Consider the following 26,161-nt stretch of genomic DNA (forward strand, 5'->3'; position numbering starts at 1 on the left):
CTCAACTAAATTTGATTCAATTAGGAAATTAGTCTATATATGCAGAGTCTGGAACGTGTGGGTTGAAATATGTTCTAGCTATTTAAAATGTTATTTTTTATGGATGGTTCACTTTTGCCATAGCTTCATTAGTGAACTAAATTTTTATTAATGTGGATCAATCTTGTGGGTTAAATAAACCTTGGCCCTTCACTGGGAAATCGCTCAAGTAGTAGAGAGTTTTGTCCGCACAGCCTCAAAGGCTAGAATATTTGAGCATCTTCGAATCCTTCCTGCTCTGGCTCCGTGTGACCCTCTCTTACCAGTTGCTAACGCTGCCACCATTTCCTTTTCAAAAACATTTTCCTTGCCCCTTCCAGCTCAGTGTTCTCATCAGGCTCTCAAATGCAGAATTGTCTGCTGGGTCCCCTCTGGCCTGGCCTGTGTCCTTAGCTGCATTTTAACCTAAATAATTACCTTTCATGTTACTGTGGGACTTCTAAAACACACCAATGGAAAAGTTTCAGCAGGGTTGGCTCAAAGTATTTCAGGGAAGGGAAAGTGTTTTCTTCAAGGGTCAAAGTGCCTATTGCAAAGGTATAGGTACAATGCCAGTCATTTGAGAGCACCTGACACACTCCCAAAGCGGAAAGACTGAACCAGGAGTAGCCTGTTGTCTAGGTGGCACTTGAGGTCTGAATTCCAACCTCAGTCATTGGAAGTTCCACTCACCTAAGTTATAGGAAAAGGAATCTTGCATTTTATAGGTCATGAAAAAGCATTGAGATGAGGGGGCAAAGGATTAAAAGATGATGAAGAATTTCTGGAGCATTATCCATAGTACATGTATAGTCCATGTCAAAGTAATGCATGAATCAAGTGCCGTACTCAAGATTTCTATTCCCAGGCTGCTCACGTATCACTTTTTAGCCACATTATAAGCTGCAAAACCCCAGAAGGTCTTTTGTGGTTCCACTGTCTATTCTCGGAGAAAATTTTTTTCCCTGTTTTTGTTGATTATTGAACAAAGAAAGTGCTAGAAGGGCAACAGGGTCTCCTGTATTCTGAAACTCTGCATAATGACCTTACACCCCACATAATAAATAGCACACATAGCTTTAAGGAAGTTTACTAGTATTTTCAGTATTTAAGGAAGTTCATCAGTATTTGTGTTTATTAAATGCTGAATTCATTGATTTTTTTTTTTTTTGCCTCATTTTCCCTCTTTGTTTTCATTTTTTAATGGAGGTAGAATTTATATACAGTAAAAAAGCACAGATGAATTCTGACAAATGCTGTGTAGCCTACACTTCTGTAAAGATATATATTTCCATCACCCCAGAAAATCCCCTTAGGCCCCTTCCCAGTCAATCCTCTCTTTTCCTTGGGGTAACTACTATTTCTATCACCTAGATTAGTTTTTCCTTTTCTAGAACTGTATAAAAATGGATTGATACAGTGTGGACTCTTTAATGTCTTAGTGTCTAACGTCTCATGTCTTAAGCGTGTTATAAAAATCGCCTCTTCATTTCCTTGTCTGTAAGCGGAAGGGATCGCTTCCTAAGAATGGTGTGCAAGGATCCTGAGGAGTTGGAGGTATCCTGGCAGGGGTGAGGGGAGCTGAGAAGTCAGGTGAGTGAAGAGGATGCTGAAGAGTGGAGTTTGCAGCGACCCTTCTCCCCTTCAGAAGAACAGCTGTACTTTTCCATGGCTTACAAACTGGGGTTCCCTGGGAGATTTCATCTGGGAAAAGGGTTTTGGTAAAAAAAAAATATTAGCGAGCCAGACGTCCAGGTGATCCTTACTGATTCTTTCCCCTTGAACATTCTGTAAACTGCAAATAGTGCTTTCTGATAGGAGAGCTTTGACTGGTTCCCTTGAGGGAGGGCTGGGAGACACAGGCAGCCAGACGGGGGGCCCCCAGGGAGGGCCCCGGCACTGAGCACTGTAATATTAGTAGGAGTTACCATCAGATAGCGCCACCCCAACTGAGGCGCCTAGACAATAAGCCAGAGGCCCTGGGCAAGGGGAGGTACAAAGGCAGCATTCAAAAGACCTGACTCTCACAGCCTGCGAGCGTTTCTATAGAGTCCACCGGACCCTGGCCCAGCCGGAATGTCACCTGACAGCCAGAAAGCCATCTTTCACGGTTAGCTTTTAAACTGCTAAAAATAATAAACACAGAGAGGAAAGTGTGGACACAGTCTTAACTGCAGAGGCAAACGGAAACCGTTGTTATAATAACCTAAACAAACTGGGTTCCAAATTATAACCTAGCCTTCCAAACAGGCTGCTTGATATTACCAAACATCTGGGGACCAGAGGGAGAATTCAGAGGCCTTGCCTGAGAAACGAGGCGATGTGCCCTGCGCCCTACCCCACGTGCTCCAACTCATGGCTTAGCTCCTCCTGACACCTTTTTTGGCACTCCAGGAAATGACAGTCGGAGAGGGCTGCTGGATCTTCCTTGAGCACAGTTTCCCCACCTAACACATGAAATACGGCTCTTCCCTCTCATGATCCGATTTTGACTCCTCTCACCCTAAATGAATTCTTGCAGCCTTCCTTTTCTCCATTCTGCTTTTCCAGCCAGCCCATTTAATGTTTTATACTTCTCCCGGATACCTACAGAGGTCAACACTATGTTAAATAGCCACAGCAGCAATGCCACCAATTAGAAGGTAATTCCCCTAGTGCTAAAAGTGACAATCATAAAGACCGCGAGTCTGCAAACAGCCGAGTCAAGGCTGACATCTGACCTTCTGATCCATTAAATCACGTGCAGAACTTGGCACCCACACAGGCCGGCCAATGGGAGGAAAACCGCAGATCTGGAAAAAAGGAAATACAAGAAAGTGAATAGACGTGTTTTGTTTTTCTCTTTCTTTCTTCCTCTCTTTCTCTTTCTTTCTTTCTTTTCCTCTCTCTTTCTTTCTTTCTTTCTTTCTTTGTTTCTAAGTTCCCCAACATTTGCTTAATCTGCAACTGTTCTTCTATGTTTAAATAGGGTCTGGTTTCAGAGTTGTCTCTGATTTTGAATAAATGCAAATGGACTGAGATAAAATCTCATTCCAGATGGTTTCAGAGAAAGGAACTTGAACACAGAAGTTTAGTAACACATTTTAGGCATGGGACAATGTTTGTACATCCCAAAGACCTACTTTGCTGTGGACAGGATTCAGGAGTTTTGGATTGCCAGCCTGGGAAGGTGGCTAAGAGGTCAAGGTGAATCCTAAACAGTTTACAAATTTTGTGCTAAAGAAGGTATGGTTGGTCTCAGAGGACGGTTCCCAGGACAGATCTTAACAAACCGAAGCACCAGCCATGCCCCGTGGTGAAATGACAGGTTATTCATCAGGGTTATTAAGTATTTGAGCTTGGAACTACGGAGCTGTCTAGATTGTGTTAAGTGTTATTATACTGGGGACACTTCCCACCAGTATAAACAGATGAAAGAGATGGCCAAACAGACTGTGGCATCTACTTGTGCAGCAGATGATGGCTTCGAGTGTTTGCACAATAAGTGAGAAGCTGCTTTTCAAGTGACCGTGGCCCCGCAAGTTTTCTTGTTGTGGGAGCTTAGAACTCAGAACAGCAGAGCTTCGTAGAACAAATGTCAGGGTTCTCACTGCCTAGAATGGACAAATGCATGATTTTTGTCATATCTTCTTTTTTTTTAAATTAAAAAATAGAGATCATAGATGTAACCTTGATAACCCCGCTTGAAGGCCAGACCACGAATTTGTGTTTTTCTAGTCCACCTTTTTTTTTTTTTTCGCATTTACATACAATATGTGTATCCAGAACAATGAGCAGTGTTTGTGCATATCATCGTAGATGATAGGAATCTCTGCATGTGTATCTATCCTTCCACATTTTTGACTCAACATTGTATATGTGTGAACATAACCATGTTGGTCTCTAACATTCCCTGTAGCTGCCACATTGGATGAATATGTGCTCACTCATTTCTTTTCATATCCCACATTTATGGCACCATAAAAGCACTCATCATGTCATTAAAATGATTGTTGGGTGTGTGTGGGTGTGCATATACATGTGCATATAGGTGCATTTCCTCTGTGATGGATTCTGAGCTCCTGGAGATTCTGGTGCGTCTTGTTTTTTTTTTTTTTTTTTAATTTTTTTTTTCAACGTTTTTTATTTATTTTTGGGACAGAGAGAGACAGAGCATGAACGGGGGAGGGGCAGAGAGAGAGGGAGACACAGAATCGGAAACAGGCTCCAGGCTCCGAGCCATCAGCCCAGAGCCTGACGCGGGGCTCGAACTCACGGACCGCGAGATCGTGACCTGGCTGAATCGGACGCTTAACCGACTGCGCCACCCAGGCGCCCCTGGTGCGTCTTGTTTTAACACTAGCTCCTCTACTCTATGACTCCATGCAGAAGGGACACTCGGTGTGATAAGAGGAAAAACAAAAATGTTAAAAATTGATTTGTTTATGGTTAATTTCCCTTCTTTTTAAAACGACGGAAGACATTGGGTTGTATTTCGGAAGACTTTGGGGTTGTATTTATCTATTTTCATAGTCTCTGTCCAGTGCTCTCATCATACACTTTAAATCCCAAGCCATCAATATCGCCTCATTGTTTGCTGGAAAATCAGAAGATCTGACAGTGTGAGTGAGGCTAAATACCAAGATATTTTTAAGAAGCATACTCTTAAAGCTTTCTCAAAGAATAAACTGACAAGGCCAGGAAGAAGCCAGTGTTTGTAACTGTTGTGGCTTTATGGTGAACATGAGTAAACAGACACACTCCCCTTGACACTGATATTTAAAAACAAACAGTGCCTTTTGTATGAAAATAATACTGGACTTCGTTTTTTTTTTGAAGGTGTAATTCTGATTTCGATTTTAAAGAATATATGTGAACCTGACTCTGTGAAAACAACCTAAAAATTCTCACATAATGATTCATAATAATAAGCATTTTATACATAACCTTTATTCAGCACATTTTGTGGGCTGGGTTGTGCTAATCTTTTACCTAATTTCACTTAGTTTAATCCTCCCAATGATCATATGAGGTTGGTATTATTAATAAGCTCATTTTACAGATGAGGAAAGGAGAGGCACAGAAAGGTTTACAATTTTTGCCCAAAGTCAAACAGTGAAGAAGCAGTTGGCTAGGAATCTCATCCAGGTAGGAAGATGTCATGGACCTCATTCTGAAGTACTAAGAACAGGCCCAGGTTTTAAGATACAACTGCAGAAAAGAAAATTGAAAAACAGTGTGCCTGCGGTGGCTTCGAAATTTTGCTGTAATACAAACAGACAGTATTCCTCTTATGGTATGCCTCAAACCAAGAACAAACCAAATTAGAGTACTCCAAGGGAACAAATTCAAAGTGATTTCTTAGTGATGAAGGAAATTTAAAGTAGCAAGGTCAAGCCCCAGACCTTTCCAACTTAAACATACCCATTTTTCATTCTTCTTCTCTTTAGAAACCTGGGGGCCATGACTTTGCTCATGGCTCAAAGGAGCCTGCCTGGTTTGTTTACGTAAGATTCAAAGCAAAAATGAGAATCACTCCCTGGGACAACTTTAGCCTAGAATGTGTGTTCTTTACACATTTTTAATTGGGACACAAATATATTAACAGTGTGGTTGTTTTGTATTCTCAAAAGAATCTGTTTTATAACTGATTCATATTTATATTTGGAATATATTTATTTCTAGGCATGAAACAGTTCATTTTGTTGAGCCATGTGACCTGAGGTGAGGTTGGCACAATTTCCTGTGACTGCTCCTATTAATGAAAATTCAAGGTTAAAGATAAATAAAGTTCCTTTATTTATATACTTGGTTTATTAATATGTTATTTATAAATGGCTCTTTTTTTTCAGTCACTAACTATGTACAAATGAGCTCTACAGAACAAATGAGCAAATACACAATTGTACTTTACGACAAAGTTTTTATTTTAAAAGGGTTAATATGACAAAAAATTGACATCATCTATCCATCTGTCTGTCTATCTACCTCTTTAGCCTCAGGTCTCCCATCAAACCTTATGAAGTCTGAGATAGACTATATTGCATTATGGCCAACATTCTTCACCCCTCCATGTACCTACACTTTTGTAACTTTGCACTAAGGAGGCTGTATCTACCTTCCTGTCCCCTTTGATTCTGGCTTTGGTCATGTGACTTGCTCTGGCCAGTGGAATGTTAGCAGGTGTGCTGCTTGTAGAAGTATGAAAACGCTCTTGCTTTGTTTCTGTGTTTTCTCTTGCTCCTCTGTCATGGCCATGAGAAGATGCCTCAGCTAGCCTGTCATGGTTGAGAAACATGGAATGAAGTTGACTCGCATCAGTCGTCCCTGCCGAGGCTATGCTGGATCAACCTAGACTAGTCAAGTTGCAGAAATACGAGAGCCCAGGCAAGATGAGCGGAACCATCCAGCTGACCCAGAGCTGCCACCTATGCAGGAGTGGACCCAGCCGGAAGCTGAAGAACCACCCAGCCAACTGAAACTCAGCTCAGACCCACAAACTTATAAATGCCAACTGTTTCTAACCATTGAATTTTGAGGTAATTTGTTACTATGCCAAGCAACCCCATTCAATGCTAGTGGGTACTAGATAGCTGACCAGGACATTTGCCTGGTTCACTCAAAAAAAACCCATAGGTGCCCCCATAGAAGACAGTTTAAAATTAAGTTATTAATATTCAGCAAATATCCACAAAATGTCAGCTGTATCAGTCAAGGTTCAACCAGGAAAATAGAACTCGGTCTGAGTATTTAAACAGAAGGATTGCAATGTAGGAAATTCATTACGCAGGTGAAGGAAAAGATGTAAAGGCAAATGGGAGAAGGAGGCATCCAGGAGGTGAATGACTGCAGGAAATCCTGGAGTTCAATGGAGTGTTAATACTGGAACACAGGGGCCAAGGTCACCCAGCAAAAGCTCAGAGGGCGTCGCTAGTTGGACCTGTGTCTCCCTAGAGGAGAGACACAGCCTTCATCCAAGATACCGTCTGAGGCAGAGAGTGTGGGGAAGAAATACCCTGGCTTCTCTCTTCCTTCAGTCTTCCATTCTCCCTCCAGGGATTTCCAGGGTTGAATCCAATTGGGGGCCAACTGACTCAGGGACCCAGAAAGCACAACCCTCAGGGGCAGCCTCTCAGTAATATGAGAGAGGGATTTGAGAGCACAGGGGTAAATACAGCACCATGATGTGCAAGACGTTACACAAGGTGTTACTCAGGGCTGAAGGCTACATCCACAAAGATATTGAGAAGCAGAAAGACTGGGCTTGACGGTTAGAAATGACCTGACTAGGTAAAAGTGAAGGACAGGTAGGAGCGACTGTGGAAGTGAAGTGTAAGAAGTATTGGGGGAAATAGCAGGCATTCTGGTTTGGCTTAGAAGGTTGTGTATTTGGGAGGAGGGGGCAGGGGTGGGGAGGGGACGATGGGGCTACAAATTTGAGAGACTGAACAAGCCTGGATTCCAATGCTGCAGATGGGATTTCTGTTCTAAAGGTGGCAGGAAATTAGATGGTTCTAAGCAGAGAGTAACATAATCCAAATTGTGTGTTAGGAACATTATTCTGATAGAGATTTGAGGGATGGAGATTGGAGTGAGACTGCTAGACAAGGGGTTATTACTTAGGTGTAGACCTCAGGGAATTCCTAACCCTCTGGAACAAAAGGCAGAAGTTTCTGTAAGCATTCAGTTTTTTGAGAGATGGTATGTAGCTTTCACATGGCTTTCAGCGGAGCCCATGACCCCGACCCTATCAAAAATTGTAAGCACTCGGGGCGCCTGGGTGGCTCAGTCAGTTGAACATCTGACTTCGGCTCGGGTCATGACCTCATGGTCCGTGAGTTCGAACCCCGCGTGGGGCTCTGTGCTGACAGCTCGGAGCCTGGAACCTGCTTCAGATTCTGTGTCTCCCTGTCTCTCTGCCCCTCCTCCACTCATGCTCTCTCTCTCTCTCTCTCTCTCTCTGTCAAAAATAAACGTTACAAAATTTAAAAAAAAAATTGTAAGCACCAGCAGCAGGAAGAGATCTAGAAAGCTCCTATAATGAAGATCTTTTAATGAAGATAAGAAATGAGACAATGGCAGTGGCAATGGAAGGAGTAAACAGACAAACATTTATGAGGGACTATCTAAACAAATAATCCGGATGAGTATGAACAGAAATAAAATGAGAGATGCTAAAAGGTTTAACTCTGGGCTGTATCTGTCTGCTATTCCTTGCCCTCCCCCTACAAAACAGAGAAAAGCAGTCCATGCTTCCAAGTTACCACCTCTGTTCATCAGAGATATCACTAATCAAATGTAACCTTTCCTTATTGCTGAGCCCAAACCCCATCTCCAAATCTTTCTCAAATAGCACCCTAGGCACCCACTGCCTTATTCTAGAGCAACTGTTTTTTTTTTTCATTGTATCGACTGTTATATAATTTCAGAAGGATGAAGTACCAACGAATGGATATATTTGGCAGAATGTATTATATACTGATATGATCTGTGTATACATATCATTCGCATATTTCCCACATTCGGGGAAACTTATATACAGTTAGGCCACTAGCTAGATCTTACCCAAGATCATGAGTCTACTTGGTGTTCATTGAAAGCAATGAACACAGATTTAAATAAAGCTGAATTGGGAGGGGCAAAAAAAAACTTTGATACACAAAAACTTATTTTATTATGAAATTATCATCATGAAGTTTTGAAATTAGCATAAGCCATTACAGTCAACTACTAGTAACTTCACTGTTAAATTCTTAACTCCAATCACAGGCAAGTAGGTATATAGCATTATCATGAGCCATCCTCTTGTCAAACTCTGGTGACCTTTGGCTTGGTATTTGAATGGCACTATGGTGGTTTTCTCACCTTGGGGTGTTTTCTAGCTGACATTTGAAAAGAGGTATCACTATCAGAGTTGCTTTCTATATAGGACCATAATAAAGAATATTCAGATAAGCCAAATTTTTTTCTACCTGGAGTTTTTTGTTTGTTTTTTTTTTTTATTTTTTTTTTTAACGTTTATTTATTTTTGAGACAGAGAGAGACAGAGCATGAATGGGGGAGGGTCAGAGAGAGGGAGACACAGAATCCGAAACAGGCTCCAGGCTCCGAGCTGTCAGCACAGAGCCTGATGCGGGGCTCGAACTCACGGACTGTGAGATCGTGACCTGAGCCAAAGTCGGCCGCTCAACTGACTGAGCCACCCAGGCGCCCCTGTTTGTTTGTGTTTTAAGGAGATAGAAGTTTATTGAATACACTGCATAGGAGCAGCAGGCAGGACAGCAAAGGAGAAACCGTCTGCCCTTTTTCTACTTGGAATTTTGATCAGCAAGATTATTACTATCCCTGCCAACATGAAGACTTTCTCTGCTCCACTCAACCCTAAACCCCAAAGTTCTATCTGTTCAATGCCAAACAACTTTTGGAAATTTGCCTATATACAAAAATACTCCATCCAGGCACCTGGGTGGTTCAGTTGGTTAAGCGTCCAACTTCGGTGCAGGTCATGACCTCATGGTTCATGAGTTGGAGCCCACTTCGGGCTCTGTGTCTCCCCCTCTCTGCTCTGCCCCTCCCCCGTCATGCTCTGTCTCTCTCTCTCTGTGTCTCAAAAATGAATAAACATTAAAAAACATTAAAAAATACTCCGAAGAAAAAAACCGCATCTCTACATGTAAACATTCCTGGCAGTAATTATTTGACCATGACCCACAATAAAAAGTATGTTTAAAAAAAAAAAAAAAAAAAAAGAGGTTAGAGTGGGAGAGAGCCAAAGCATTAGAGACTGTTAAAAACTGAGAACAAACTGAGGGCTGATGGGGGGTGGGAGGGAGGGCAGGGTGGGAGGGAGGGCAGGGTGGGTGATGGGTATTGAGGAGGGCACCTTTTGGGATGAGCACTGGGTGTTGTATGGAAACCAATTTGACAGTAAATTTCATATATTAAAAAATAAAAAAATAAAAAAATAAAAAAATAAAAAAATAAAAAAAAAAATTAAAAAAAAAGTATGTTTTAATCTGGAACACATGTACATATATAAAGATGTATACGTGTATATCTAACTAAAACAAAAGTTCTACAAAATAATATTCTTACTTGTGTGTTGCATTTGGGTATTTTCTATTCCATTCAACTCTTATTCTATTCTACGCTATATACTATTTTATTAAAGAGAAGTTAGTAATGACCTGCTGAATTGATTTCATTGCTCTCCAATAGGGCACAATTCACAGTTTGAAAAGCACTACTGTAGCAAAATGACTAAAGTACTCTAACTTTATTCACCGATGTAAACATATTCACAAAAGACCAACCCTGAGCAACTGCAGGGGAAAAAAAATCTCTTGGCTCTCTCCCTAGTCTCCTGGATGAAGCCAAGGTTTGCTGGGCCAACTTTTGTACTTCGTGGTTGACAATGACTGCAAACTGAAAGGCAGAGATCAAATCCTCACTCTCCTTCTCAACACATCTCTTCCGCTGGGTAAATTATACTGTGCAAGTATCAAGCTATTCAATTTTGCTGTCATTTACTGTTCTTTTTCCAACAGCAATGGAAACACAGGATCGGCTTACTCTTGTCTCTCTTTGGTAGAATTAGATTATTCTCCCTCCTGCCCTCTTAAACAAAGATGGCATTCATCACTCTGAGAACCACCCCCGGAGGATCTCCAAACAAAGCATGGCAGGGAAACCGCTACCCATGAAGGAGCAATAGCAGAATCTGGGCATTGAGGTTGTCAGTCCGGATTATATACCAGAACGAACTTTGTAGCGATTCTTTTGATTGAGTGAACAATTGTAATTGGAGCAACATAATTAACAATAATAACAAAGAAAGAAACAATAAAAGGCTATATGTCTCCAAATCCAGTGGTGTCTACTAGAAGAAAGTTATTTATTAAAAGAAGAAAAATCCATTTTCTCTTTCTAAAAGAAAAAAAAATACTACAAAATCATCATATCAAAGATCCTTTCGAGGCTTTCTTGCCCGTACTCTGGTATTGGAATATTCTTTCTTCCATGTGACTTCTCTGACATTCATTCACCTTGAAATTCATCTGCTTACTGTGCACCCTCCCCACACCCTTACCCAGTACTAGTAAAACATTAATGCGTGTGTTAAAAGCCACAGGTTTTTCAGGTTCTTTTATTCAGGAATTCTACTTCTCAGAATTTATCTTAAATAAATGAGTATGGCTATATACAAAGCTAGAGTGACAAAGATGTTCATGCGGGGTTACCTATAATGGCAAAAGGCTCAAAGGGTACCATTAATTGCCAGAAGTTGTAAACATTGGGTGGGTGGAGTATTGGTGATTTCAATTTTAGTCTGTATGCCCACCTATATTTCCCAAGTTTTCCAAAATATAAATAAAATAAAAGGTTGAAAGTAACACATCTGTGCTTAAGAGTGAGACACTGATGAATCTCCAGGTAGAAGATCATCACCAAGCCAAAGGATGCACATGTTTGATCATGCCCTGAGATCAGTTCCTCAATGGTAAAATGGGAATAATAATGCCCAATTCATAAAGTTGTGATGAAGGGTAAAATCAATAAATCAAGTACTAAAATATGTAATGTGCTTACAGCACTGCCTGGTACATATAAGCACATATAAGTGTTAGCTGGTGTTGTTATTATTTTACTGGTGCAAGAAATTGGAAGATATTTTTTTAGTTCCATGTTGAACCTAATACAGAGGACCAGGAAAAGATGGGTATGTTCCAAATGCTCTCAAAGTTATGCTCTGCATTTGGGGAATAAAAATGCGGCATAAAGAAACTTTTGGTGGTAGTAGATATGTTAATTACATTGATTGTGGTGATGTTTTATCAGTGCATACATATGTCAAAATCTACCAAACTGTGTATTTTAAATACACTTAGTTTATTTTATATCAGTCAGACCTCAATAAATCTGTCTAAGTCTCTAAAATTTTCTGGAAAATGGTCAGTCACAATTTGTATTATGCTCTAATAAAATAATAATACAATTTGTAATTCTAGTATAAGCACTAAAAAAGAGAGGAAAAGAATATATGACTAACAAGCCAATTGAGACAAAATATTTCATTAATTGAAAAAGGAACAAAGGAGAGGTAAAGAAACACTAAAGAGCTGGGGAGGAAAAAAATCACATAGTACTATCATAGGTTATAACCCAAATATATCAGTACTTTCATAAAATACAAATAGAATGGACACTTCAAGTAATATACATGTACTAAGTTAAAAAAAATGCTGCTTTAGTGAGACACACTTTGGATATAAGGACACAAAATTTGAACGAGAAAAAGGATTGGAACAATACATATAGCTTATATTAATATCAGACACAGTAAACTTAATGATAAGAGATATTGCTAGAGATAAAAAGGAAAATTTCATAATGATAAAATCCATAGGAAGACAAAAAATCTAAAATCCGAATGCACCTGAAGCAAGTCGCAAAATATGTAAAGCCAACATTGCTAGAACTAAAAAAAAAGTAACCAAATCCACAATCTGAGTGGGAGATTTCAAGGTACCTCTCTCGGAATTGGTAGAACATTCTTTTTTAAAATGAATTAGGATAATGTGATTAATAAATTTGCCATAATCTATTTAGAACATCATGGCCAACAACTACAGAATGCACAGAATACACATTAAAAAATTACCAAAATTTACTATGCTCTGGGCAATAAACAAGTCTGGAAAAATTTCATAGATGAAAAATCATATAGAATACATTCTCTAACCACAGAGGAATTAAGCTAGAAATTAATAATAAGACAATAACAAAAAAATCAAATATGTTTGAAATTACACAATATACTTCCAATTACCCCATGGGTTAAGGTAAAGCACAATGAAAATTAGGCAATATTATAAACTGAAATATGAAGAAAACATGACATATCAAAATGTGTAAGCTGCAGCTAATAATGTCCTTGGAGGAGAATGTATATACTTAAATGTATCTATTAGAAAAAAAGAAAGCCTGAAAATTAATGACTTAAGTGTCTATCTTGTTGTCATAAAAATAACACCAAATTAAAGTCAACAAAGTAGAAGGAAAAAATAATAATTAGACAATACGATATGGAAAGCACAGATGTAATAGAGAAAATACCCAAGCCAAAAATGTCTTCTTGGGAAATACCAATAAAATCCATAAGCCTGTAGCCAGGTTAATCAAGAAAGAAAGAAGGAGGCAAAAAATTGCAAATATGAAATTAAAAAGGGAAATCACCATAGATTCTACAGACCTTAAAAAGATTAGAGGATATATGAACACTTTATGGCAATATTTGAAAATGTTGATGAAGGATAAACACTAATAAACTATTTATCCAAATAGGAAAATAACAACGCAAATGTGAATAGTCATATCCTTTAAGAAACTGACTTTTGTACTTAAAAATTTCCTCACAAAAAATTCTCCAATCCTGAACTGCTTTATTGGTGAATTTTACCACATACTTAAGGGAATACCACACCAATCTTACATGGTTCATCCATAATACTGAAAAAGAGGGATTATATCTCAATCCATCACATCGAACTCATTTTATGAGGTCAGCTTAGCCTTGATCCCATAACTGACAAGAATGTTATAAGAAAGAACTTTACAAATTAATATCCCATATGAACTTAGGAGAAAAATACTAAACAAAATATTAACAAACTGAATCCTGAGATGTTTTTTAGGTGATACCACATTATGAGCAAGAGGAATTTATTCTAAAAATAGAATGTTGGTTTAATATTGGAAAATCAGTCAATTTAAAGCATCCTATTAACAGAAAAACGGAAAAAAGCATACGGTTATCTCAATGGATGCAGAAAAAAGCTTTTGCTTTCAAATCTATTCACGACAAAAAACTCTCAGCAAACTAGGAGTGGAAGGAAACTTTCTCAATCTGATAAAACCTATAAAAAACATCTTAATGATAAATATTGAAAGTTTTGCTCCTAGACTAGGAAAAATTCAAAGGTACATTCACCTTCTATAATCATCTCTATTAAATATTATGCTAGAGGTCCTAGCCACTGCAATAAGGAAAAAAAAAAGACCAAAATAAAGAGATATCATCATGTTTATTCTCTGATATAATTTGTGTGAGAAAATACAAAATATCTACAAAGAAATTATGAAAACTAATAATTGAAGTTAACCAGGTCACTGGGTATAAGATCAATATATAAGGGCACCTGGGTGGCTCAGTCAGTGAAGTGTCTGACTTTGGCTCAGGTCATGATCTCACGGTTCATGAGTTCAAGCCCTGTGTCGGGCTCTGGGCTGACAGCTCAGAGCCTGAAGCCTGCTTCAGATTCTGTGCCTCTCTCTCTCTCTCTCTCTCTCTCTCTCTTTCTGTCCCTCCCCTGCTTGTGCTCTCCCTCTCGCTCAAAAATAAACTTAAAGAAAAAAAAAATCAACAAATATAAAATTCAATTGGATTGCTGTATAGCAACAACAAACAATTAGAAAATTCAGTAAACTATAACATTTATCTTAGCATAAAAATATAAAATATCTAAAAAGTAAATCTAAAAAGAAAAAGATACGAGAGACCTCTACACAGAAAACTACACAGGCTTTCTGAAAATAAAAAAGAAGGTGGGAAAACATGATCCCAGATTGGAAGAATTAATTTTGTAAAGGTATCAGTTCTCCTCAAATTAGTTAAGGAGAATCCCTATCAAAATCACAGAAGTACTTTTTAGTGGAAGTTGGTAAACTAATTCTAAAATTTATGTGGCAAAGCAATGAGTCAAGAAGGCAATATTGAAAAAGGAAGATGAGAGGACTTAATACTACCAGCGGTAGTATGATAAATCTCCGTTAATTAACATAGCATGCCACTGACACAAGGATAAACAAATAGATCGAAAGAACTCAAGAGAAAGTCTAGAAACAGGCCCATTCATATATTATCATTGATCATTAAAGGTGATACTGCACTGCAGCAAGAAAGGGGTGGCTTCGAATAAATAGAGGGTAGTATCATTGACTTCATATGACACAAAAACATCAATTCCAGGTAGATTATTCGTCTGAATGTAACATAGGCAAATATATTAATGATGTTTAGGTAACAAAGTGTTCTTAAACAGGACACAAAAACCGCTATCGATAACGGAAAAAAGAGATAAATAAAAAAGAAATGAACAAAAATGGAAATGAACAACAATAAAGGAAAAATAGGTAATTAGATTAAAGTTAGGAATTTCTGTTCACCATTATGAGAATGAAAAGTGCAAACTAGTATTCACAATAGATATGGCTGACAAAGGAATCATATTCAGAATATATATAGAACTACTATAAATCCTTAGGAAAAAGACAGGGTCATCCAATAAAAAATGGCCAAAGGCTTGGTATCCTCACATGAAGACGATATTCAAGTACAAACAGGCATGCAAAAAAAAGTGTGCAACCACATCATTTATCAAGGAAATGCAAATTAACAAGGAGATAAGTATACCCACCACCAGATAGCTAAAATAAAAAAAAATACTGCCAATATTTAGTGTTGAAGAAGATATGGAGAGATGGGGAGTCTTACACACCGGTGGTGAAATATATATAAAATCAATTTGTTTGACAGTATCTCCTGAAACTGAATAGATGGTTATGAAGCAGCAATCCCATCCTCAAAGCCAATGCAAGTCTGTATGCATGTTCAGTAATAACCTATACAAAAACGTTCAGAGCTGTACTTTTCTTTATAGCCAAAGGCTGGAAAAAATTAAAATGCTTATCATAGTTGAATGGATAAAAATTAAAATACACATAACAATGGAATGTAAATCCAGAGTGACGGAATGTTTCACAAACATAATATGGAGTAAAATAAGTCGGACACAAGAAATACGTTCTACAGGAGCCTTTTGTATAAAGTTCAAGTTCTAGTTTTAGAACTCAGGAGAGTTTAGCCTTTTGGGGAGAGCTTGGCTAGGGGCATGGGGAGAGTGTCTCCTTCCTGTCAGTGTTCTATTTCATGATCTCACTAGTGGTTATGTGGGTGTACATACTTTGTGAAATTTTATCAAGCAGTATGTTGATGATTAGTATAATTAATTGCAACACATTAATAGTCCATGAAACCATCTTAGTAAGTGACCACCATTTTTAATAGAACGTATGTGTGTGTTTTAATGTATGTTTTAATGGAATGTATGCGTGTTCTGCTTCAAAGCATAAGTTTATTTGTAAAAACTTCAAAAAATACCACATGTGTGTTTATTACTTAGCATTAATAAGGGCACAGACAGACATGGTAAGCAAGTGTGACAGGATGTAAAGCATACATCAGGGGAAATTTCAGACATCCTGTAGAGTGTAGACCAATGGAGTGGAGAAAGGGAGGATGCCAAAAGAAACAGTCTTAAGTTATCAGGGTTTTCTGTAAAGAATTTGTTTAGTATGTTACTCACTTTTTCTCTTTGTGAAGAACAGGGCAAATTGTTTTCCTCATAGGAGATGAGCAGCAAAAATGTGTAATTAACGTTTTCTTTCCTCTCCGTGGTTTCTAGAAAACCCAGCCCTAAAAATGTGCATACCTTTCGGGCAGTGCTTTTCAGATTTTCTTTTACTATGACCACAATAAGAAATACATTTTACATGCTCAACATCACTCATCATCAGAGAAATACAAACCAAAACCACAATGAGATACCACCTCACACCTGTCAGAATGGCTAACATTAACAACTCAGGCAACAACAGATGTTGGCGAGGATGCGGAGAAAGAGGATCTCTTTTGCACTGCTGGTGGGAATGCAAACTGGTGCAGCCACTCTGGAAAAACAGTCTGGAGGTTCCTCAAAAAACTAAAAATAGAACTACCCTACAACCCAGCAATTGCACTATGAGGTATTTATCCAAGGGATACAGGTGTGCTGTTTCGAAGGGACACATGCACCCCAATGTTTGTAGCAGCACTATCCACAATAGCCAAAGTATGGAAAGAGCCCAAATGTCCTTCGATGGATGAATGGATAAAGAAGATATGGTATATATTTACAATGGAGTATTACCCAGCAATCAAAAAGAATGAAATCTTGCCATTTGCAACTATGTGGATGGAACTGGAGGGTATTATGCTAAGTGAAATTAGTCAGAGAAAGACAAATATCATATGACTTCACTCATATGATGACTTTAAGATACAAAAAAGATGAACATAAGAACATGGAGGGGGACAAACCATAAAAGAATCTTAAATATGGAGAACAAACAGAGTTGCTGGAGGGGTTGGAGGAGAGGGGATGGGCTAAATGGGTAAGGGACATTAAGGAATCTACTCCTGAAATCATTGTTGCACTACATGCTAACTAACTTGGATGTAAATTAAAAAATAAATTAATTAAAAAAAAGAAATACATTTTATATCATGACCCAATACACAAACACACATATAAATACGCAACATACATTTTGGTAAATAACGCCCTTACTTTGTGCAATGCCTTCTAATATATACTATTGTACTCTGTTCTAGTCTTCATATCCTATTGCATTAAAAATTGTGACCACTTACTCAATAGATTTATGGACCATTAATGTGTTATAACTAAGTTTGAAAAACATGTCCAGAGTTCCTGGCAAATATTAGGCATTCAATAAAACGTTATTAGATGCATGATGGCATACATTTTGCATATTAACCTAACCTCCACAGCTCATTAGTGTCTATCCTTGTTTTCCTTTGCCATCCTGTTCTTTTTCTTTACTAATTTATGTTAACCTGTTATAGTGTATGTATCTCTATAAGTTGTCATAATCTTTTCCAGAACAAGTCCTTAACACTTTCAAGTCACATTATAAATCAGTCAGAGGAAAACCAGGAGAGAAAAGATCCTCCAAAGGTGCCGGGTTGTGCTTCTTTGGGAAAAGGGAGCTCAATACCTGTAAGAGAGACACTTCCTGTCCCCCACAGTAACAATGTCTGCGGCACCAGTGCCCATGAGAGCAGATGGCAACTGTGACTAAGTGACGGGAGCTCACCTCTAACCTTACAGGGGACCATATATACTCTTGCTTTCCACGAAGTTCTCTTGCATTTCTGACAGCTGGGAGAGAGAGCGTCAGCTCATTCCGAGAAACACAAAGACACTTTTTGAAAGAGGAACAAAGGGTTCTGCAACTGACAGTGAAGAATGGTGTGAGCATCTATGTGCATCACTGTGATAAAGGAGTTCATGGTCTTGAGTTTCCTTTATCTCTCTTTTCAGGGTGTAAAGTCTTTCTCAGGTCATTGAGACTGTGTGTCTACAGAGAGCAAGCAAACATGTTGGAAGGAGCTAGTCTGGGTTTATTAAAGAATGAACCTTATCTTTCTAACACAGGAACAAATTTCACCTTAATAAAACTTTTATTTTAAAATATTCTCTCAGGTCCTATTGAACAAAACCTTCCCTACAAAATGTTCTTGGATCACTTTTGGGCAAGTTGCCATCCTGGCTTATCTTCCACGCCCAAAGAAAGTTAAACATGGTTTGGGCCAACCCCTGTGGTCCAATTTGGTAATGCTGTCCTTCTGAGGACAAGGATGTGGGCTAAAGAGGGATGTGGACCTGACTGGTTATTCCTTTAGCAAAAAAGAGTCACAAAGGACAAAGAATCTAACAGGGATGAAATGGAGGACTTCTTTTCTAGGAAATGGTTCCTAAGCTGTGTTTCTGCTTTAGCTCTAAGAAAGCATGGATGCTTCCAGGGAAACAACCAAAAATACAGACTACAATTTTCAGGTACAGATGTCTACAGAAGTATTTGCCTACCTAGTGATTTCCCAGTAATGTGGAGGGGCACAATATGGCAGAAGCAGTCTGTAAGTTCCAAACTGGGGGGAGTACTTTTAAAAAGTTATTGCGCAGACATTAAAGCTAGTGCTTTACAAATCACAATGTTAGAAATACAATAGCAAGTTAAATGTAAAAGCAGGTCAAAAAACTGAACACAACAAAATATGAATTCAACCATTTTTTAAGCACGAAGGTGTATGTTTTATATGCATAGAAAAAGATTCAAAGAAACATTCCAAGATGTGAATATTAATCTTTTTTTGTTTCTCAGTTTCCACAGATTGCTTTTACAAGTAGATAAACAAAAGCTATTGTAAAAAATGTAATGATTCAGTTCTTGAGAAAGCCTAGTTTGTTCATTCATTGATTCATAAATTTCTAGTAAATGTGTCCATTTTCTCTTTAATGACAACTTCAGGAGTTAAATTTCTAACTTAGAGAACAGGAACACTGGATAAATCACTGAATCGTATGCAAAGTAAAAGTGAAACATGGTTCTTAGCCTCTGGACACATCTGCATGAAGGCAGACCAAGTTTGAAAACAACTTCTTTTTCTTATATACATGTATTTTCCACGTGGGCTGTCTGGACTCATTTTAAACTGTAGTTTATAAATAACACGAAAGCTTTAGATGGCGTCGCTGAAAGCCCACCCAGTTAATGTAAATGTCACACACATTTCTGAATTCCCTGGGCATAATTCCCTAGCCCTACAGCAATTAATGTTGCCCAGCTGGCCCCAGGCAAAAGTGAGCAACAGAGTAATCTCTGTAGCTGTTTGTAAAGGAAATGAAGGCAGTACAAAGAAAGGCTGCTGCATTCAAGCTAGGACCATAGTGTGGTCACAATTAGTCTAGTAGGCACGCCAGCCCCAGCGCACGAGCTAAAGCACCTTCATTTTTCATGTGGTTTCTTGCTACTTTGTCACTTTCCTGAACCATGCCTGTCAACGTGTATACAACGAAAGGCTCATCGCTGCCATGGCAGATGTAGAGGGGAAGAAAACAGGTTAATCTGTTTTATCATTTATTTCTGACTTTATATATTTGACAGATAATTCCATATTGTAAAAAAGAAAAGAGAGACCCCTCCTAAACCTTGCTATTAGCAAGCATTTAATTAAGAAGTCTGGTGGTGGTTTTTTTTTTTTTAATTCTTAACTCGAATAAAGCAAGTCCATGTAGCAAATTATTATAAATACTGAGACTTTGGCAATGAGGCTGCTGAAATCCCTTGCTAAACTTTGCTAAATTTTAAAAAATGATTTCTCAGTAACGTGGATGGGTATGCCACCTACAATAGGGCAGTGCTATGCCCTGCTCTCAAAGTTTCTAAATAGAAAGTTTTAAAGGAACTTCAGATGCTATTGCAAATTGAAAGGAAACACGTTTACTTTGGAAAAACACATAAAGCATAAAGAGCCACTAGGATTCACTCACTGGGTTTCCTGCTTTATAATGGGAAGGTAAACTTTCTCAACATATTGGAACATCTTCCAGCCCATAGCCTATTTTACTACTGTGGTTGGCACTGAAATTTGGGGTGTTGAGAGAACTACCCTGAGAGGGGAGCCTCAGTGGAAGGGAAGAGGGGCTTAAAGATGTGGTCTGTCTGGGTTTCTGCTCTCTGAGAAAGGATTACAGTGCCAACCTGTGAGTAAAAGTGAAGGCCAAATGTTCAGTTTAGATAAGGACTTTGGTTTGGGAATAAGATTACAAATCCCTGAGGCTGTGAAGACTTTCATGCTCACCTAGCCCCCCACGTCCCCACTCCAGGCAGGTCCAAGCACACCACATGGAGACGCTGGGTGGTTCTCAGTGATTCGGGAATGGCAGGAGAGATCACAGAAGGCTCATGATATAAGGGTCAGGAATCTCTCCGTAAGTCCATACTGATAGAAATAAATACATGGATAAATAAACAAATAGGAGAAAAGTGAAAGCTCTTCTTGAGAGTAGAATGACAACTAATAAACACAGAAGGAATGATAGAGTTGGAAAACCATCACTGGATGCTAATACTGGTGGGTAAAAATTTGAGGAGGAAAATGGTATTTGTATAGTTCCAAGATATTTGCGCCTTAATCAAGTGATCAAAACGAACATCACCAATACTGGAATAAACTGACATCACGTGTCTCCTGATATGACTCACTGAGGAGGACACAAGATCGCTACTGTGGTATTCCTCTCTCCCAAAAATACATCTCCTGAATCCAATATTGTGGAACCATCAGAAATCCAAGCAGAGAGATATTCTACAAAATAACTGACCTATACCCTCCAAAAATGTCAAGGTCAAGAAACATAAAGTAAGGCTGAGGAACTGTTTCAGAATAGAGAAGCCTAAGAAGACATGAAAACTACATGCAACATGATATTGTGGAATGGATCCCAACTGGGAAAAATTGCTATCAAGAATATTTTCAGGGGGCGCCTGAGTGGCTCAGTCGGTTAAGTGTCCGATGCTTGATTTCGGCTCAGGTCATGATGCCAGTGTCGTAGGATCAAGCCTCGTGTTGGGCTCTGTGCTGAGCATGGAGTCTGCTTGAGATTCCCTCTCTCCCTCCCTCTGCCCCTCTTTCCCACTTGGGCTCTCTCTCAAAAAAAAGGAAAATTAAAAAAAGATTATTGGACAATTGGACAAAATTTGAATATGGAATGTGGACTGGTAGTATCGTATCATTGTTGAATTTCTTAGGTCTAATAACTATACTGTGATTATGTAAGAGACTGGCCTTGTTCTTAGGAAATGGTGCTGATGCATTTAGGAGTGAGGGAAAAACAAGACAGCAAGGTGGGAAACAGAGATCATGGTACCATTTTCTCTGCTCTGGAGTTCATCACCAGCCCTATCAGAGAGTAGAGCCAATTGGGATAAACCTGACCCTGACTGGGAACTGAAGCTCGGTCCATTCGACTGGAGGGAGAAAGGATGTGCACAACACACACACACACACACACACACACACACCAGGGCAGCTTGGGGGATTTGAGGGAGCTTCTATAATCTCAGCAATTATAATGTTGACAGCAGTCTTATTCGGAAACTCCTACACTTTAGCCTTGCGACTGACATTGCTGCTTTCTGGGATGAGGGGGATGTTGGTGTTTCTCGTAACTTATTTGTTTGTTTGTTTGTTTGCATTTGATACTTGGTTTGAAGATAGAACTCTGATGACATCTGTCCCAGCAGTCTATGATCCGAAGGGCTTCTCCAGGCCTGTGTCCTAGACCTTCCTACTTTAGGGCAACTCTCTAGCATGCTGAAAGATCAATATAATCTGACCCCTTTGGCAGGCTTGTTCAGAGGGTTTGTTTAGAATGGGATGCATTTGTTGGTGCATTTTTGTAACCTGTATGCAGATAATTCTCTAAGTGATGCCTTATGGAAATAAAACGCTCTTATTTTAGAAGATATTTTAAAAATATTTATTATTTAGTTTGAGAGAGAGAGTGGGGGAGGGGCAGAAAGAGAGGGAGAGAGAGGATCCCAAGGGGATCACTATCAATGCAGAGCCCGGTGTGGGGCTGGATCCCACCAACTATGAGGTCATGACATGAACCAAAATCAAGAGTTGAACACTTAACCAACTGAGCCAATCCGGATGCCCCTAAAATGTTCCCCTTGACTATGATCAACTGCAGGTTAACCGGTCAGAGAACTGGAAATGTGGCAAAGATGAAAACCTGGACTTGAGAGTTAATCCATTTTGAAATCCAGAGTCATGTCAAAAAGCCTTATTTTAATCAATAATTTAAATCCCAGTTAATCTAGGCTATGTAGGATCTCGTTAAGATTCAGATTTGAACTCAGGAGGTCTAAGTGGAGCCGGAGATTCTGTGTTTCTAACAAGAAGGTGCTGAGGCTGCTAGCCTGCTTCTCAAAGACCATGGTTTTTAGGAGCGTGCTATTTTAGCACCTTCAACCAGAGAAGTGAGGTATTATTAGGCCCATTTTCAAGATGAGAAAACTGAGTCTCAGCATGACCACATAACTTTCCCAAGGTACCATGGCAAGTAGGTGAGAAGTAGAATTTAAGCTCCAGAAATGGCGGCCAGCTGTCCACCAAAGGTCCTTCAATGCCCCATCCCCAACTTCCAGAGGGATGTGAAACAGGCATTCTTTTCTTGCTTGTTATGCAAGCACCTTCAAGCTGTGACTATTGTTGAGGTAAATTCTTAAAAGGAGTTTTTACAACTCATTCAAAATAACTTGAAACATTATACAATAAATCGCTCTGCCCCTACCACTTAAAGATGATATTATCAATAAAAATTCAACCCAATGTGACTTCACGGTCAAAAAGTTATTAGAAGGGAGAATCAGACATGATGGCATAAATCCAAAATGCAAACAAGAAAGAACAAACACAGAAGTACTTGAGGTTTTCCTTATCCTGAACTCATGTCAGACGCCTCACAGCAAAGCCTGCCTCTGAATGCCCCAGTCCTAAAACAGTTCTTAGGAAATGGGGTATAGGAACACAAAGACATAGAGTAAATTATCCTTCGGCAATATATAGAGCTTTATATTAAGGAATTTGGGCATCCAGCTACTACTCTCAGTGACTTATTGCCAATAATTTAACTAAAATATAAAGCTTGTACTTGCTTTGCAGCACTTGGCTTAAAGATTGAAATCAAACAAAATGGGTTGGTATCCTTGAATTAATTTAATAGTTTGTTTTTCTTCTAGCTGCTTTCATTTTTTTTTATCTTAGTAGAAAATAATACACAAAGAACACCAATTTTTCAGGCTTGGAATCTCAGAGCTGAAATAATGTTTAGAGATGATGTCACTTAAATTCTTCTTTTTACTGATGGGGAAAGTGTGTAGCAGAAAGGTGAAGTGACTTTCTCATTCTTCAACTTGTGCCAGGACTGGACTCCCTGTATCTTTTGCTGTTAGAATAAATATAGAACATATGTGTAGCTTAAACATGTTTTTCAAGTTCAAGAGTATACCATGGAAAGTGAGTCTCCTTGGAGCTGACCACCACCAGTAAAGCCTGAGTTATCCTTCCAGAAATGTTCCTTGCATGCACATGTATATATATCTATATATCTTTTATTTTCACAGAAGGATTATATTACACATCTACCTTGCTCATTAAAATTTTTTTTTAATGTTTATTGTTGAGAGAGAGAGGCAAAGAGTGCAAGCAGGGGAGGGGCAGAGAGAGGGGGAGACACAGAATCCGAATCCAAAGTAGGCTCCAGGCTCTGAGCTGTCAGCACAGATCCCAACATGGGGCTTGAACTCATGAACTGAGAGATCATGACCTGAGCCCAAGTTGGACACTTGACTGACTGAGCCACCCAGGAGCCCCCATTTGTTTCTTTTTCTAAAAACTTCCTATTTTAGCAACTACCCCTCATTCTTTTTATTTTTTTTAAAGATTATTTATTTATTTAAGTAATCTCTACACCCAAAGTGGGGCTTGGACACATGACTATGAGATCAAGAGTCGCATATTCTTTAGACTAAGCCAGCCAGGCACCCCTGCTTCCCCTCATTTTTATCCTCTCTCGCTTTCTTTAGTTTCCTTTGCCTCATTTAATCACTACCTGAAATGGGATATATTTGCTGGTTCATTTTTTTTGTCATTTGTATCAGCCTACTAGAATGGAAGCCCCATGGGTACAGAAATTCATTTATTCATAAGTGTATCCTTAGCACAGACAGCAGCGGCTCCTGGTAGGGGCTCAGTAAATACATGACGAATAAATGAATGAAAGCTTTGCACGTTTTACTGTTGGATTATTGGCTTTTTTCTTATTGATTCATAAGAGTTCTTTATAGAGTAATTAAATGAGCCTTCATTTTTCACTTGTGTCACTACTATATTTTCCAGAGTGGTGTTTGTTATTTGACTTTGCTGATGAATTGTTTTTTTCATTTAAAGAAATGTTTAATTATTATAGACTCAAACATAATGTATCTGTCTTTTATGGCTTTTGAGTTTTGTGTCTTGCTTAGAAAGGCTTTATGCACTCTAGAGTTACTTTTAAAAACCTGTCTGGTACTTTCATGGATTGTTTTTACATTGGAATCTTTGATTCATTTGAAATTTATTTTGGCGTAAGTAGCGACTATGTATTCAATGTTGTTATTTTTTCCCCAGTAGTGAGCCAGTTGACCCAACATTAATTAAAGAGTAATCCATATTCTTCTGATTGTTCTGAATGCTATCTTTATCCGATACCAAATTCCCATAAATACTTACATCTATATCTGGTCTCGATTCTGTTCTCCTAATTTGCCTACCTTTTCCTGCGTTGGTACTAATTTATCTTAATTCCTTTTGCTTTATGGTGTATTTTAACATCTGAGCAATACTGGATCCTCCTCTTTGTCCTCTTTCTGCCATAACTTTCCTATCAATTCTCACATGGTTGTCTTTCCGTAAGAACATCAGAAAACCGCCAAACCAGTCAAACCTCCCTCCAAAAAAATCCTCTTGCCATTTTATTGGGGTCAGATTACTTCATAGATTAATTTAGGAAGAAATAACATTGATAGAAGAACCCAGCCTTCTTGACTTTTGAATGTTCTTTATTCTCTCTCAACTTCCTTGACACACACAAATAAAATTTAACTTTCTTCAATGGGAAGAATTAAGACAATTCTATCTATCTATCTACCTATTTATTTATTTTTGAGAAAGAGGGAGCATGCTCCCACACTCGAGTGGGGGAGGGGCACCGGGAGAGGGAGAGAGAGAATTCCAAGCAGGCTCTATGCCCAGTGCAGAGCCTGATGCAGGGCTCCATCCCACAACCCATGAGATCATGATCTGAACCAAAATCAAGAATCAGATGCTTAGCCAGCTGAGCCACCCAGGTGTCCCTAAGATAATTCTTACACCCAAACTAAAACTAGTTCTTTTCCAGTTATCTGTTAATGTGAAGCAAACCACCCCAAAATTTCGTGGCTTAACACAACAACCATTTTATTACATCTCTCGATTTTGTAGGGTGAGAATTCAAGCAGGTCTTGGTTGATTCGTCTGCTTTCATGTACTGTTAATCGAGGACACTCAGTGACATTCAGCTGGTGGCTGGGCTGGCCTAGACCAGGTACAAGATAGCTTCACTCCCAGGCATGACATCTTGGCAGGAGTGACAGGAAGGCTGAGCTAGCTGGGGCTATCTCCTCGATGTACCTCGATGTGGCCTTTCCAGCAGAGCCGCTTTGAGTAGCTGAAATTCTTAGAGGGTGGCTCAGGACCAGAGAGCACATCTTCCAGAGAACAAAGAGGAAGCTGCATGGCTTTTTGTATTCTGCAAGGCCTCAGAAGTCACACAGTGTCTCTTCTACCATACACGATTGGTCAGAGTGGTCACAAGTCCACCCATATTCTCAG

The 26,161-nt window shown here is 39.0% G+C and overlaps 1 protein-coding gene across 17 annotated transcripts in view; it reads right to left on the reverse strand.

Annotated features, from left to right (window-relative positions):
• THRB (thyroid hormone receptor beta) overlaps positions 1 to 26,161 on the reverse strand; it is a 384,269-nt gene that overhangs the window by 217,439 nt on the left and 140,669 nt on the right. For all 17 annotated transcript variants that reach the window (XM_060638542.3, XM_078432406.2, XM_060638544.3 and 14 more), the window contains one exon: positions 2,739 to 2,810. The gene's annotated coding sequence lies outside the window, so the exon portion shown is untranslated. The remainder of the gene's footprint in view (positions 1 to 2,738; positions 2,811 to 26,161) is intronic.

Source organism: Panthera onca, chromosome C2 (genome assembly GCF_046562875.1).
Source record: "Panthera onca isolate mPanOnc1 chromosome C2, mPanOnc1 haplotype 2, whole genome shotgun sequence".
Lineage (NCBI taxonomy): Eukaryota > Metazoa > Chordata > Mammalia > Carnivora > Felidae > Panthera > Panthera onca.